The sequence below is a fragment of the Epinephelus moara genome, chromosome 20 (genome assembly GCF_006386435.1).
Source record: "Epinephelus moara isolate mb chromosome 20, YSFRI_EMoa_1.0, whole genome shotgun sequence".
Lineage (NCBI taxonomy): Eukaryota > Metazoa > Chordata > Actinopteri > Perciformes > Serranidae > Epinephelus > Epinephelus moara.
In genome coordinates, this window is record NC_065525.1 from 45,224,525 (window position 1) to 45,232,733 (window position 8,209).

An 8,209-nucleotide genomic window follows, 5' to 3' on the forward strand; every position below is an offset into this window, starting at 1 on the left:
TGGTACAAGATTTTTATTTAGTATCTGAGCTGACTTTGTCACTGGGTGGTGGAGGCGTTGGTGGATGGAGTGACAGCTAAGCAGCAGGTCGAGCCCAGTCTCACTCTGAAAATGTCAAAATCCAGCACCTGTGCAGTGACTTGGGGCATCCTTAAACATCTGCATTGTAGTTTTCCGGTGCCTAGCGGTATCAGAGGGAAGTGCGCGGGACAAGGACGAAAGTTACGGTGGCAAAAGTCCAAGTGGGGCAGGTGGGAGAGGTGGCGGATGGGTCCAACAAACATTAACTTTCCCTCGAGAGGCGTTAACATCCTGTAAGATTCTAAAGCCAAGCTCTGTTCTTTTTTCCCCTAAACCCAACCATGTGGGTGTTTGATGTTAAAGGTAAAAAATGTCAATTTGCGGTGTTGTAACAATGTAGTGCGTTTATTTCCTGTGAAAACAGAAGTGTATTTTGAAAGAAGACAATGCATACAATGCAGAACTGGACACTGTGTCCCAGAATGTCAACAACCAGGGTACCTTGCACATCGATGTCGATATGTGACGCTGTTGGAGTGAGAATGTGTTGGCAGGCCACTGTTCGAGACCAACTAACAACACACCTGCTTGTTTTTAGTAACACATTGGTGTCATTTCCGGCAGCAATTACATCACCAAAATTGACTTTTTTTTAACCAAGACATTCGCAGTGTTTCCAGCCATGATTGTGCCACCACACCTGGGTATTTTAAGCAAAAACATGATCTTTTCTTAACCATAACTAAGTAATGTATGGTGTGAGGGCCAGGTGAAGGAGGGTGGTTAGTGTTGTGTAGATGGAAGTAGGCAGACTTAATTTGAGGATGTTGCAGGAGAACCGTGTTCTTGAAGGCAGTCAGAGAGAGAGGAGGTTGGGAGGGTGGAGGTAGGTTTGGTGGACAGATAGAGCTGGGTGTCATCCGCATAGCAATTGAAGTGGATGTTAAATTTACAGAAGATGTGGCGGAGAGGAAGCAGGTAGATGATAAACAAAAGGGGACCCAAGACAGAACCTTGAGGAACACTAGTAGTGACTGGAGATTTGATCTGAAGTGATAGACAGACAGATAAAAATGATTCTAGGACAGAAAAATGATGGAGAACTTTGTGTAGTCTGCAAGAAGACTTTAGAAAATGTAATTGATATTAGCTGTAAATGTATTTGGTAATAATAATTTTGCTTAATATTATTTTGCCTCTCTTTGTGGTTAGATACATCATGTGTTTGCTTTTTGAACTTGTTTAAGTGGCTTTTTTTCATTAAACTTTGTGCTGTAACTGGTTAGTTTTTGTGCCTACAGTGTGACTGATGTTTGTAATAAACTAATCAGTTACAGATGATTAACATGATATCATGAACATGTGTACAGATTAATAACATCTGCATTGAACCTTTGGAAAAGTATATAAAGTTGTAGTTTGAGTCATACTCAATGTTGGATTTTTTAATTTATTTTTTGTTGGTATCTCCTGTGTGTCGTCCTGCTTTACCTCACTCTGCAGGAATGCATCGTTCCTGCTCTCTGCTGCTTTAATGAGGCTGCATTCCTCCACCTGAACGTAGGATCACTGCTGCATTACTCCGTCAGTTCGCTCAACACACCTCTTGCATGCTGTGAAGCTCCTGGTGGGGGGGCTGTAAAATAACTACGCTGCCATAAAAGCTATCCTGAGTGCAGCTCATAAAAACCAGGAGGAGGAACAACGACTGAACACAGAACGTTCTCCAGGTAGCTGTTTATTCCCCTCTGCTCTCTGAAACATGATCATCACATTCCTGTGTTGGTGCAGAAAAATCCTTCAGGTTTTCATCATCACAGCTGAAGTCTGAAGAAGATGAGAAACGAAATGTTAGGAGGTGTGAACTAAAGAACAAATCTACGCTTTTAACGGACAGACCAACAAAGGACAAAAATGTTGTTTTTTCACGAATAATTTCTGTGTGTTTAGCTGCTTTTAAGCCAGCAAATATGGGTGTACTTATGTGGCCTGTCGTCATTTCTCCAGCAGGGATAGTACTCCAAAAAAGAAATTGTTTTCTTTTTTACTGAAACATCACGTTTCCCCTGGGATTGTGCCACCAAAACCAGGTGTTTTAGGCCAAAACATGATCTTTTCCAAACCATAACCAAGTGTTTTTTGTCCCTATCCACAAGTTAACCACAGCATTATTGACACGTTAAGTTTCAGTGTATCTACTACATAATAAGTTTGTAGAAACATACAGTTGGGTTGTTTAGTATCTGTATCTATCAATCTGAACCTTTATTTAGAGTCAGAGTTGAATGGATATTGTTGTGGTTTTATTTATGTGTCCAAGAGACTTCTGGTTTATATCCGTCTGTCAGGTTAACTTTATGGAGCTGCTTCCTGTACATATATGCTGTATCTGCCCTTTCTTGTCCTGTATTTGACCCGTTCGTAGCCCTCAGCAGCAGCAGCAGGGTGGATCAGCCTCTTGACTCTGTGTGTTCTTCTTTCACCAAACAAACAAACAAACAAACACATTGTTTACCAGCTGGTTACATAAACACTTCATGTGGTTTTTAATATAAACATTAAGTTCTTTCATCCTGCAGCCTCCTCTCTGCTCTCTGTCCATCAAACACTAATTACAGAGTGTACTGAGGTGTGAGGGAATAACAGATGTATAATTTTACCTCATGCAGCATGTGACTCAGAATGAAGACATGAGGATTATTTTAAGTGAAAGTGTGAAAGTAAAATGTAAAAACTTATCTTACAATGTACTGATGATGACGACGCACAGAGCCGATCATGAACAGACAAGGGGTCGTGTGTCAGAAACTGCAGTAAACAGATGTATATTGTAAATGCACTGTACACTGATTTTTACATCAAACACATTTACACCTTCTTTACCAGCAACACACACTTCTGTTTAAATGATTTCCAACATTCAGAGGGATATAGCAGTCACAGCAGTGATTATGAGCCCGGTGTGTGACACCCTCTGTCAGCAGTGCACACCTGTGTTCAATAGACTCCACAGGTGCCTTGATCAATCATCAGCAGCACTGAAACCCCTGAACAAGATCAATAGGGTGTTTTAACTTCAGTGTATGACTTCATGTACTGAGCTGCCGGGGCGGCCAGGGCCTGAAACTGAGGTCGAGTCCATTAATTTAACTTCACGTCTGCCATCAGCTGATTATAACGTCCAGAGACTCCAAGAGGAGGAAGTTTCTTCTTCTCAAGGTCAGTAAATTACTCTGATGATCTACAGTGTGTGCCGTTCTTTCAAAGACTTTCCATTGATAATTAAATGTACAAACACACTGTTGAACACAAAGTTTGTCTTAATTTTCACTGTAGTGTTGGAAAGTACATTTGCTGAAGTTCTATGTGCTTAAGGACAATTTTGAGGTACTTGTGGTTTCCATGCCTCTTTATACCTCTACTTCACCACATTTCAGGAGAAGATAGTACTTTTTACTGCACTGCATTTGTTTGACAGCTTAAGTTACAAGATTATTAATACAAAACATATTCAACTAATAGATTCTGATATCTTACTATAGATTAATCCACCATCAAAATGTAAACGTGCTCCATAATTTCAGTCAGGAGAGAGAAAAGAATATATATTATTTACATGTGCACGTAAGTAGAAATGTGAAAAGTCTTTGGTGATTAGACCCCGTTGTGATGTCATATTTCAGGAGGGTGGTACAGACGTAGTAGGTTAGGGAAACCCCTCTGTGGAGTGTGGATGCTGGTGGTGATGATGGTGGTGATGAGATGAAGAGGGAGCTGAAGATCTGGATGTGAAGAGGAGTGGGCTTTTGATGAGCTCGTCCTGGGCTCTGGATCAGGTGACTGGAGGTGAACGGGGAGGAGGAGGGCGTGACGATTCTGTTTAAAATGACAGCTGACAGCAGCAGAGAGGAGAACAGATTGAAAGTTTGGCAGCAGCAACATGAATGGCTGAAGGAGATTGTGGCAAAAGTTTGATTGGCTAACCTGGAGAGGGACTGCTTATAGTCAGCTGATTGGAGGAAGCGGTGGCACAGAGAGAGAATTGTGAATGAATTTAGCATAAAGAAATTCTTCCTGCTTCATGAGTACTTTTGGTACTTTAAATATATTTAATACTTTTGTACTTAACTGGAGTATGATTCTTAATGTTTAATAACAGTATTTTTATACTGTAGTATTGCCGCTTTTATTTATTAAGTTATTTGACAGGGACGATACATGTAGGCATTGATACATTTAAATAAAATTTAGCTGATGCAGTGTATATAGGACTTCTAGCCTTAGCTAATTTGCATACCTTGTTTTTGGTCAAACTTTTGAAGAATAAAACACATATCACAACATGCTAACGCCCCGATCACACAGCAAGCGTAATTGTTTTTAATGAGAATGAAGCTTCTTGCTTGATGTTTTTGTGTTGCAATGTGTCTCATGTTTCTGCTTTCTAAGTGCCTGGCATTTTTGCTGCAGCGCTCTGAATTCCTCTAGTAAAAAAAAGACTTCAACTCAGAGCAGAAAAGCACCATCTTTTTTTCCCCATCATCCAATCAGATGATTTGAGAGGCGGGCCTTCTGTGGTGGTCACAACAAGTTTACAGTTGGTAAACAATGGAGGAGAAACTGGTGGTAGTGGTTGCTGGATACCCAGAGCTATACGGCCTGATGATAGACAGCAGGTTGTCAAACTGCCCCTGAGTCATCCTAAAATATGCCTGTAAATGTCCATGATGGAGGAGAAGCTCCTGGACCAACTGGTGGTACTCCCCATGATCCAGCCTCTTTTTTAGGGTCTCATGTACCCACACAGATCTCTGTTTATCTGCTGACAGCCTCTCACCCTCAACCAGAGCTACAGACAGTACCCTCTGCCTCAACATGGCAGCAGCTACACACTGATTACTGTGACATAAATAAACAGTATAAACTCTTCCTGTGTGACCAGGGCCTAATAAAGCCTCAGAGACTAACAATAAAACAAACACTGACAAACAGTAATAGAAACAACAATGACCAAAAAAGATGATCACAAGCACCAAAAGAAAAAGAAGTTATGTGAGATCTGAGCACTTTTTTTTTTCCAGCACTGGTTCTGCCAATATTTAAGCATTTATGGTTTCAGCGTCAAATATCACACATACAGATGCAGGAACTACACTTTCTCTAGTTTCTTCCTGAGAAAGGTTTCATTATGAGTCGGGTGTCAGCAGATCTGCGTTGCCATGGAAACCCGTCTTTATTTACCACCGCAGGCAGAAAACAACAAAGTGATCGTGTTCTGGAAGAAAAGCCTTCAGGGCCCTCGGCAGCATTGAATGGTTCCTTAATGTCCTGGTGTTTACAGTACACAGCAGACGATCACTCCGTCATCTTCTGACTCAAATCTTTCCCCTCGGATCATCTTTCCCCTCGTCAGCTTCTTTTTCCACGTTTTAATCAGCTGTAGGATCTGAAACTGAATCTCTCCTCAGATATTCAGCTGCACAACGAGACCTCGGGGCTGCTTCATGTGTGTGTTCCTCTGCCAGGACCAAGGGTTCGATTCCCACTGAATATTTATGGACTTGTGTACTGTAAGGCCGTTTACTTGGCTTTGTTTACAGGAAAATAAATTACCAGGATAGCAGCAGGTGAATTATCCGGACTATTATGCCCAATGAGTGATGGCACATTGTGAGAATGACCATAGATACCGACCCTGCATGAACCACAAAACCTGACAGTACACCAGATACAGAACCCAGCTGTTTGCGTTTCTCCAGAGCAGTCTTGCAGGCTCGTTGATGGACCTACCGAGGTGTGTCTAATATGAATCTTTGCATATAAAGGCCCAGACACACAAAACCAACTGTAGAAAACTTGCGGCAACAAAAGCACCCTGCTGCATCGCTCGTTGTCGTCTGAGTCTCGGCCACTAAGTTGTACATGAACACACTGCAAAGACTACAGCCAACCAGCATGTACATACTGTGCCTGTGTGAGAGACATTAACTCTCCACACCAGCAGACGGTGGTCGTCTGTAGTCGTCATTTAAAGATGAAACCGTCTTAATGCTAGTTAGCCAGTTAGCACAATAACAACACAATCCAATGTTGAAAAAAAAGAGCATATTTACCGAGCACCAGTGAACAACAACACAAACGTCACACAAACATCACAAAATGTTTCTGCTGAAGAGCTAAATGTCTAAAGAAAAATAATATGACCTCATGTAACAACTTTGTTTTTTGTCTCACTCCCTCTTTAGCTGTTTGTTTACTTTCCTCACTTCCATTTCTCTTCTCGTGCACTGAGCTGAACTGCCAATCAGATTGATTTAGTGTCTTGAGATTTCCACCAGGCTGTAAATGCTGTTAGGGACATCACTCAGACTTTGTGTGCATGCGTTCATGAATAGTCTCCCCGAGCGCCACAGGGCACTCTGGTACAAACTGAACCACTCATAAATTCCGGGCACTGTTGGAATAAACCCTTCAGTTATTCAGAGCACCACACTCTCAGAGCATCTTCGAACAACAGCGATCTCATTTTAGTGTGGAGCTTCAGAGTGGATATACCATGGACTGTAAAAATATTGGAAGTAGCTACCTTGATGTGTGGACTCCTGTTTAGAAGCCTCAAGTTTGGTATTTCACCTGCTGTCATCTCAGGTTTTTTTTAACCAAAAGTGACATATTTGGGCAAGAGGCTGGAGCTGTGGAGGAGCGAGGACGCTATCGGCAGACAGTCTGTCACTCAAGTGGCCCGCCCCTAATTATGCAGAACTTTTAGCCTTAATAAAATGTAAACGGGTGTGTTATATAAAAATTCACCCCGTGTACTGTTGTCATGAATGTTTAAATTAACTGTAGAGACCTGAACCGTTTATTGTACCAGGCTGTATTCATGTTTATTTCTGCTGTAAAGTTGGAGATTTTAACATGGGTGTGTGTGGGTGTTGATTCACAGCCTCAAGTGGCCATTAGAGGAACTGCAGGTTTTGGCACTTGTGTTGGCTTCACTTTTCCGGCACGGCAAAATATTCTCACTCCCAACTCACTTCATTCTCTGCTTAGGACACCATTAATCGACCATATCTTAACATAACAAATAGTTTTTTGCTGCTATATTAATGCTCTGAATGTTGCTTCTTTAAGTATAATCTAATGCTTGTGTACTTTAACTTACATAAAATTTTGAGCGCAGGTTTTTTCCTTATAAGTATATACGGAACTTTAACACTGTGGTATCACTACTTTTACCTATGTAAAACATCTGACTACTTCTTCCACCACCGTCTACTCCACAGTGACTGGTCTGTAAAACCTCTTGACCTCTGACCTCGACAGGTAGACACTTAACCCTCCATCTGCTGTCGGTGCATTCCTTCACCTGTGTTGTCTTTAAAGCATTAACGTCCTCTCTTCCCACGGGTACGTCACCTCAAACACGACGATGTTCTGGGTAATTTTAAGTTTGTTCCGTATGATACTGTGAAATCCAAAATATGAGAAAATGTGAGTAATTTCTGTTTGGATTTTACATGAGGGTCTATTTTTCCACAGCTTTACTTTTTAAAGATTCAACACTGATATCTTTATGATATCACTTCCAAAGCTCCTGCTGACGGGTTAATTCCTAATCTCGACTAGCTTGTGACTGGATTCCAGTGTGTAAACTCATCCGTCGGGAGAGCCTGGTGTTGTTTGGCTCTCGGTGTCAGGCGAGGAGATCTCTGGCTCCTGAGGCCTGAGAGGAGCCTCTCTGAGTGGGAGGTGATGAGAGCAGCTCTGGCATCGAGCAGAAGAGAGGCAGGAACACATTCTGGGTTGCAGGTCAACACTCCCCGAGCTCTCTAATGGATCAACAACACTCCTCGCTCTGAGGGAGGGAGGAGATCTGCAGGAATGAGCTGCTCTTTTGTTCCAGAGCTTTAATCCTGCTTCAGCCAAATAAGCAAAACAGACTTGTTGTAATTGAGGAGAAGCTGAGCTGCCACGATTTTACACTGCTCAAAAGAATTGAGGGAACTCTTAAATCACACATCAGATCTTGATTACATAATTATTCAAGTGGAACCCAGGGCCCTCTGCACCAGGAGGAACCCAGGGCCCACTGCACCAGGAGGAACCCGGGGCCCTCTGCACCAGGAGGAACCCGGGGCCCGCTGCACCAGGAGGAACCCGGGGCCCTCTGCACCAGGAGGAACCC